At 33.1% G+C, this 8,937-nt stretch overlaps 1 long non-coding RNA gene across 1 annotated transcript; it reads right to left on the bottom strand.

The window, feature by feature from the left end:
* Positions 1–535: 535 nt before the first annotated feature.
* Positions 536–2,989, bottom strand: LOC148209531 (uncharacterized). Its single transcript, XR_015792690.1, has 2 exons — positions 2,823–2,989; positions 536–872 (listed from the first exon to the last, which is right to left on the bottom strand). It is a non-coding gene; the product is annotated as an uncharacterized LOC148209531 (long non-coding RNA).
* Between the last annotated feature and the right edge of the window lie 5,948 nt (positions 2,990–8,937).

Below are 8,937 nucleotides of genomic sequence, written 5' to 3'. Positions count from 1 at the left end.
TTTTAATCATAAGGTTTTAAATGAACCACTTTTTTAAATAAAAAAGAATAAAAAATTATTTAACATACTTCTTCCTAGCTATTTCACTACAAGAAATAAGTTTTTTCCCGAAGCTTTAAAACGTCGGGAAAATTTTTTCCCGACGAATATTTTGCGTCGGCAAAAGAGTCGGGAGAGGTGCGTCGGGAGAGGTAACTCCCGACGCTTATGACAAAACGTAGGGAAAAATTGACCTTTTCCGACGAAATACGATAGTCGGGAAAAAATGACTTTTCCCGACAAAGTACAAAAAGTGGGGAAAAGTTGACTTTTCCCGACGAAGTACAAAAAGTCGGGAAAAGTTGATTTTTTCCGACGGGGTACAAAACGTTAGGAAAAGTCAACTTTTCCTGACGGAGTACAAAACGTCGGGAAAAGTTGACTTTTTCCCCACATTTTTTGAAAAACGTCGAGAGTTTTTTTTTTCAATCCTAATTTGAATTGTATCCCTATTTTAGAAACCTAATTTATGATATTTAAATTCACATTATCAAAATATCAATTAATATGATTTTATATTAAATAAAATAATCTTCTTACAAATTAAGAGAGTTGAGGATGTCTGTTACAAAATTTGTATCCCTAATTTATGTACGTTACAATCGTTGAGGATGTAATAATAAAATATTACATCACAACAAAAGTTGCACCGGTATGCAAATACTGTATTTCTACAAGAGTTGCACCTATCCACAAAAGTTGCACCTGTACGCAAAAACTTCATCTCTACAAAAGTTGCACCCGTCTACAAAAGTTGCACCTATCCAAAAAAGTTTCACCTATCTAATCTTCTAACACGTGAAGCCTTGCAGAATAGTAATTCCCAAAAGTACCTGAAAAAACAAAACAAAACCATTATGAATGTTTAGTAATTCAAACTAGGTAAAGAATGAAAAGTAAAATTTGATTCTATCACAAGTCTTTAATACAATACAAAGAATCTTAAAGAGATATCAAACACAAAAAATTCCTCTCTTTTCATAATAGGAAACAAACAATGAGAAGTCAAAACATTTCTCAACAACTCCAACACCTTGATCGATCTATCAGACAAACGAAGCATAAATTCAATCAAAGGACTACTTAAGTAAAGAAATGAAGTCTTGAATCTAAAAACAACATAACTAAACTCAATTCAATGAAAATGTTGGAGTTTGTGCAATTCCTATTTTAGCAACCCTATGTTGTGCAATTCAATCAACCTGTATGCAAATACTCCTTTTCTACAAAATGTTGGAGTTGTGCAATTCCTTAAAACTAAACTCAATCTATTCAATACTACCATTATCATTTACAAGACAAATGAAGCATAAATTCAATCAAAGCAAACTCCATCACATGCACAAGAGATGTGAATAAGTGTTGCATGCACAAGAGATGTGAATAAGCAAACTCCATCCCATTCGTGAATAAGTGTTGTTCCACTACATCCAATAGATGCCATATTACATTCTGACATTTTTTGCATGGACATCTCGTCTTTCCCAACTCGTTAGCATGACGTTTGGCCACTTCCATAAATTGTGAAGCTCCTTTTACATAGTCTCTTGAAAACCTATCTCTTAGCTTAATCCAATCTCTATTCATTTTCCAACTAAACCTTTCAAAATGACTTGCGATTAAGTTGGAAACACTTGTAAAAGAGTTTGATTGATTGAAGGAGGGAGATAAGTTCGAAACCTGCGTTTAAATTCGAAACACCTGTGATTAAGTTCGAAACACTTACGATTAAGTTCGAAATACTTGTGAAGGGCAGTGATTTTGAGAGATCAAGAGAGTAAAAGAGAGAAATGGGAGGTGAGAGTTTGATTGATAGAAGAAGGGAGATAAGTTTTTGGTAGTTAAGTAAGTTTTAAAAGTTTGGGAGATTCATGTTTTACTTTTTTCTTTTTTTTTGACACGCCAAAGGTAAACATGAGAACAACCATCTTATTTTTCAATTCACTTGAAATTTCACATCAAGGATGTAATTGAAATAAATTGATACATTAAAAGATAAAAATAATTGAAAAATCACATCAGAAACTCTAGCTAAAAGTAAAATATCAACAATAAGTTTTCCAACGCAGTTAGCAGACAAAATAAAACGAGTAGCTGTTAAGGAAACTAAAGAATATCTTTCTAATAAGCAAATAAACTACTAAACTACTATGAAGTATGATGCTCATCAGCAACCTCCCTTTGACCTCTAATTTTAATAACAAAAAAGCGACGAGAACTAACGTTAACTAAAAAAGGCAAATGCCCACATCAATTATTCACTTAACTCCTCGATTTCCAATTAGAAACTACCCTCAACTCAAAACTCACAAAAAATTAACATTATACAGAATTAAGTACTGCTAGTTGGTTAATGTTATTGTCTAAGGCAGAGAGATATAATACAGAATTTGATCGAATTTTCTAATCAAGAAATTTGGCATATTTCTACCCATGTCCTCCTCCTTGCCTTTGTCTCCCCACTGCCAAATTTGTGTCCACGAAACCCCATATGTCACATATATTGCGTCAATCAAATAATTTCTACCAAAACAAGCAATCCCTAATTTCTTACCGCCCTCTTCAAATTGCCAAATTGCCCAAATGATATCATGAAGTTACACTATGTTGTTTCTTATGTTGTTTTCCCATTAGCCAAATACCAAATACTCCTTCCTGTTAAATCATTGCCCTCTCCATCTCCCCCTCTAATGTTGTAAATTTTCAATCAAGTGCAAAAGGAACGAAACAATTAAGAGGTTTAAAGAAGAAGGATGAGGTCGAATAAACAATAATAATCTTACCACCGGAGACGAGGAGTCAGTGGCAAAGGGAGAGGGAGACCGGCGGGAGGGAGCAATGGCAAACGGCGGCGATGACAACAGCTGCAGCAACGAACGAACGCAAGGTGAGGGGTGGGTTTATCGCAAATGAAGGGGAAATAGGGCTTTTTGTTTTTTTTTTTTAACAGTGAAATAGGGCTTTTTAAAATATGGTACCCGACGGTATATTAAAAAGCGTTGGGAAATTTTACTTTTTCCCGACTATAAAAAAAAAGTCGGAAAAATTATTATTAAAAAAAAATAATATACCCGACTATTTTTCAAAACAGTCGAGTAAATTTCTATCTCTCGACTAGTTTCAAAATCAGTCGGGATAATTATTATTTAAAAAATTATATGAAAATATATGCAGATTTATTTAAAACATTGGCCTAAAATTATAATTCCCCACTATTATTAAAAATAGTCGGAAGACTTAATATTTAAATTAAGGCAAAATTAAAAAGATAGTATTCCGGACTATATTTAAACATAGTAGGTAGAAGTAATATTTAAAAAATAAAAAAAAAAATTATGTTCGACGATCAATTGAAATAGTTGCATAAAGTAAACTTCTACAGACCATTATTAAAAACCGTCGAACATATTAATAATTGCCGACTATTTTTAGAATAGTCTGGACTTGTAAAATAATTGAAAAACAATATACACGGTGCTTTACCAAAATAATCCAACTTACCCCGACTATAATTTAAAACCGTCGGGAATAACAATCTTTCTCGACCATATTTTAAAATAGTCTGGTGTTATATTATCTAAAAAATAAAAAAACAATATCTCCCGACATTTTCTTAAAATAGTCGGGATAACATCTACATCTCCAGACGATTTATATATACCGTGGGGAAAATTAGATCTTTCGCGACTATTTTTACAAATCGTCGGTAATACTACCGACTATTTTACCTTTCGTCGGGTAAGAGGTCTTTGCCCGACGACTATTTATACGTCGGGAAGAAAAAAGTCGGCAAAGCCTTTAATTCTTGTAGTGTTTGTTTAAGTTTTTGGTAGAAGTGCTGGCTTTCAAAGTAGTTATAAATGTCCTATGTAGGCACGCAAAAACTTTCAAATTTATTCACTTCTATCCAAAATCTAGGAGTTCGGCTTTATAACCCTAGAGTTTAATTTCATATACATATTCATGTTTCATTCTCTTAGGGTGAATTAGAGTCTACCATTACATTTGCATGCATTTAGAATGTACTAATTTATCTTGGGACAATTTGTAGCATATTTGTTACACCTTTCCCATGCATCATTTTCCATGTGTCGATGTCATAAATTAAAGAAAAATTATCTTGCGTGCATCATGACCATAACATAATTTAAAAAAAAAATTGTCTATCTTTCGCATCATTGCAGATGTCCATGACATAAATAAATAAATAAATCTTTCTCATGCATCATTTTACATGTCTAAGTGTATATATTAAAAAAAAAAGCAATATTTTCACAGGCATTGTTCACATAATCATTTAAAATTTCCCTTAATCTGTGATCCAAAGTTTGCATAACATCATCTCATGCATATCAATTTCTATCTTAAAAAAAATCAAAATCTGTGTATTCTCCATTAAATCATCAACATGAACTCTTACAAAAAATAGCTTAACAACCACATATTTACCATTCTTTATATACAAGGTACATAAAGCATCATAACATGGAAGAACTGAATGCTGAGCTACAGAAGATTAGAGACGAAATCCACAAACAGGTCATGAAAGAATTGAATGAGGAGAAAATGAGAGACGAGGTCCAAGAACATATCATGGAGGTGCAGAATGTAGAGCTAAAGAAGATGAGATAAGACATCGATAAGATTCAGGGGCAAGTCACGGAAATTTTCAATGTCTTAAAGAATATTGTTACAGTTGGAGACATTTCTCAACCTAACAGTTTAGTCGAACCTCAGAATAATTCATCACCTAGGGTGGACCCACCTCTTTGTCAATCAATAGAGGGCTTCCCTCAGAACAATTTGTCACATGAAGCTCAGCTTTCCAAGAAAGGCCAACAAGCTCCTACAATATGTCAGGTTGAATTCACATTCCAAGATGAACAAACATCAAAGGCCAATTGCTCAGATAATTTAATAGGTAAAGAAAAAGAAAATGTTACCAATGGAAATGCTGAAGAAATCAAATTTCTTTTCTAAATCAATACAAGCATGACATAGGTATGACCTATGCTCGGTAGGGAATAGAAAAAGAAACTGTAGGGAAAGAAAATGCAGGGAGATGGAGAGAAGCAACCGAACAACTGTCAGTGCCTTTAATTGATAGAGAGTCACATCCTAAAAATAATAGAAGCTCTATTAAGAGGAAAAGTAAAGTCTAGACAGTAACCTCGAAGCGCAAGTGGAGGCACCAACAATGATCTACAATATACAATCCTTCTATGGTACCAATAAACTCGTTGGCTCTACAGTGTGACCCACAACTAAGATCGCCAACATTACTAGACAATCATAGTAGTCGGAGACAACTAAAGCGATAGAGCTTTCATTCGATCCCAATATCCTATACCGAGTTGTTATCCCATACCGAGTCGTTATCCCAATTATTTCAAAGTCATTTATTAACTTCGGTACCCGTATAACCATTGCAACTACCTTATCCAAAATGGTATGACCCGTAAGTTCGCTTTGATTACCATGCAAGAGTTGTAGGTCATTCAACTGAGAACTGTACTTCACTAAAGCATAAAGTGCAAGTTCTAATGAAGGTATGATGACTTAGGTTTTCAAAGGAAGATGATCCATACATGAAGCATTAAGTTTACAAAACTATGAAAATCAATGTGGATCTATTTTCCCATTGTCAATAAAATTTATTTCTTCTTTGAAGCAATCTCTGAGATTGTTAAGATTTAAAGTTAGCGAAAGACTCACCACTTGCTAATGTTAAAACGGCAATGAAGTTTTTTATCCATGATTTAGCCAAAGTACTTGTAAAAAAGAACAAAAAGAATGTGAGTGTGTGGAAATTAAGCTATTTTTCTTAGAAAAAAAAATCAAAGTCATAGATTCATTCATGCATGAATCACTCATATCGTATCATTGGTCGAAAAAAAAAAAGATGTTTTCTTTGAAAAGACTCTCGATAAAAAAAGAAAATTACATGTTTTGAGATTTTTTCAATAATAATTTTATAAGGTATACTCTTGTCATTCTTACTAGTTAAGACATTAGCAAATATCATAAAGCAACTACAATAAGTCACTTGGAGGAAACAAAAAAGAAGAAGTGAAAAAAAATAAAATAGAAAAAGTTGTGAAAAAAGAAATAAAAGACGAAGAATAAATGAAAAAAAAGATGAATACCTTCGCGGTTCTCAATGAGATATAAACTTGATCAACATTTCACTTCTCTTTCTTAAAGGATTTTCCCCCCAAGTTTTGTTGACGGGCTACATCCCTAACTCAAAGCAACTTTATCTTAGCCTTCCTATTTCTTTTCACGTGTAAATCAGTAAACTACAAAATTTCCATGATGGGGCAGAATCCAAAATTACTTACTCCATATAAAACCGTGAGCCTAGCCTGCTTTGAGCCTAATCTACCTTGAGCATAGCCTACTGATATATGGTAAATATGCTCAACCTTGAGAGTCGACCACTTAATGCAAAAAATCCTTTGCTCAGTTCGTCACATGTAATTTTTTTTTATGAATATCAATATTTGTCTACTTACCATAAAAGCCTTTAGCTAAGCCTATCACAATTAATTGCATGGTAAATGTTCAAAATTATCCACCTAGCGTTACCCCGGGAACTTTGAAGGTAATAAAATAACATTGGACTATTATAATTTACTGCTTCATGGATTGGTACTTGTAGTTGCACCAAAATTTCCCTATTTTGACTTCTCTTATTCATATCTAAAACATTCTTCCCAAGTCTATCTCATCTTAATTCTTCTTCTACTTCCTTCTTTTGAGTAAAAGGTGATTCCAAAACTGAGGATAATAATTTTGAGAATTGGGAAGCTAGTGATCTAAGAAATAGTCTCAAGATATCAATCTCTGTTGATGGGTTTTGCTTGGAAACAATTTTATCATGGTACTGGGGTAGCAAAGAAATAATTTGGAACAACGACCAAATTTGCAAAGGGTGACGTACGCATGATCGACATTTTATATGTGGTTGCACCATATTTTGCTTGTAAAAAGAATATGTCTGGCAAAAAAATAATAATAATAATAAAAGCAAAAAAAAAGGAAAAAAGGAAAAAGAAAAAGAAAAAGAAAAAGAGAAAGAGAAAAGAAAAAGGGAAATGTCTAAAGCCATGACAATTCTTTAGTTCAATGAGTGAGACATTTAACATAGATCGACGACATTTAAGCTCAAAGGAGCGAGGTAGATGAGATGAACTCTTGGGGAATTACGCAACCAATTCTCAAAGTTATTTGTCAAAAGAAATTGGATAACTGCTACTCTTCTATTCATTTGATTATAATCTCTTACCTAAAGCTTCAATAAAAAAAAAAAATCAATCTCTTTTTGTTCCAGAGATTTGACAAAATACCCATGAACTCTTGGTTTTCTTTTCTTTAAAAAGGAAGCCTGCTGACTTTTATTCTCCGTCAAACTTTATTTCAAAATCATTATTTCCATCCTCGTTTGTTCATAAAACAATATCAATTTTCTTGTATCCCTCATTCGCAGTATAATAAATCAAGATGTGCAATGCTATGAATTACTTTTTAATAATTCTCTAAACTGGCACATGAGATACATTTAAAAAAAAAGAAACCCCCATTAAACCTAATAGGTTTGATAAATTACCTTGATGTATATATCTCTTATCAAGTGAAGGCATTCATTAAAAAAAACAAAAAACAAAAAACAAAAAAAAAAAAACAAAAACAAAAAGCAAAAGAAAAGGAAAAAGAAGAAGAGTTGACAGGTTTCCTCCAATGTTGACGTTAATTTTTTTTTTCATTTGATTCTTTGCTAAATATTTGCTAATAAGAAGGATGAGAGTAGACAAAGGACAATATCTTTACCAGATATGAAAAAATTTCTCTCAACCATATTTTCACAAATCATGCATTCAAATCACTTGCATTTATATTCTTCAAAAAAATAAACCGTTATCATATCATGGTTAAATATTGAAAATATGAATATAACACATTCATCTAACACTAGCATATGCGCTATGCATTCGGAGTTACATTTATTAGTTGTGACAAAGTAAATATGGATATCATGCATAAATATGCATTGTGCATTCTATTATTTGAGCAAAAACAAAAATGAGTATCATGCATACATATTGCATTCATCTAGCTTTCAGTAGGCATATATAATTGCATCATGTATTGAGGGTCGAATTTGTTGGTTAAGCTAAATAAGAAATAGATCATATGCTGTCACACATTGTCAAGTGATAAAAAATAAATGCAAAATAAAATAGAGCATCATTTGTGATTCATGACATTAGGGCAATACACATTTGTAGATGCACCCATTCATCATAAGATAGTTGCGCCAAAGGTCGTGCAACAGCTTCCCGTGGAGCCTCCTGTAGATCTCTTTAGCTTTTCCTCGGCCTTTAGAGTTAGAGCTAGTTGATAGGCTGCACTCAATTGTCAGCGATAGAGTACCCAATCTTCATTAGTTATTTCTGGCAGGAGCTCTTTCGTTTACAAGGGGACACAATTTAATATGAGTACAGCTTTCCACCGCCTCCATTCCTATCTCATACTTTATGATCTCTGGGCATTCCAGTTGTTAACTCCTCACGCCGTTGCGGCCGTTTCTAGGACCGACCGACACCTCACTTACATAGGTACATACGTAATGTAGTGTTTGGATGCCAGGATGAATTGGTTCGATCTGACCTTTCGCTCGGATATAAGGCTCTCACTATGATAAGTACTGCATACTTCCATTGGAAGTTTGCATTTGCATGAACATGTGATTTTTGTTAGTCTTATCGTCATGCGTCAAGTGCATATCTCACGCACTTAGCAAGTTTAAAAGAATCTATAAACCCTGCACTTTGGTAAAGAGCTTTCAAGTAAATCAAATCACTTCAGTTTTATGGAAAATTGCATTTTAATCTTTTA

The sequence above is a fragment of the Momordica charantia genome (genome assembly GCF_013281855.1).
Source record: "Momordica charantia cultivar OHB3-1 chromosome 8 unlocalized genomic scaffold, Mcharantia_2.0 BLBB01000008.1, whole genome shotgun sequence".
In the NCBI taxonomy this organism is placed as follows: domain Eukaryota; kingdom Viridiplantae; phylum Streptophyta; class Magnoliopsida; order Cucurbitales; family Cucurbitaceae; genus Momordica; species Momordica charantia.
The sequence above is the reverse complement of the archived record's forward strand: the minus strand, read 5'-3'. Positions and strand labels throughout refer to the sequence as shown.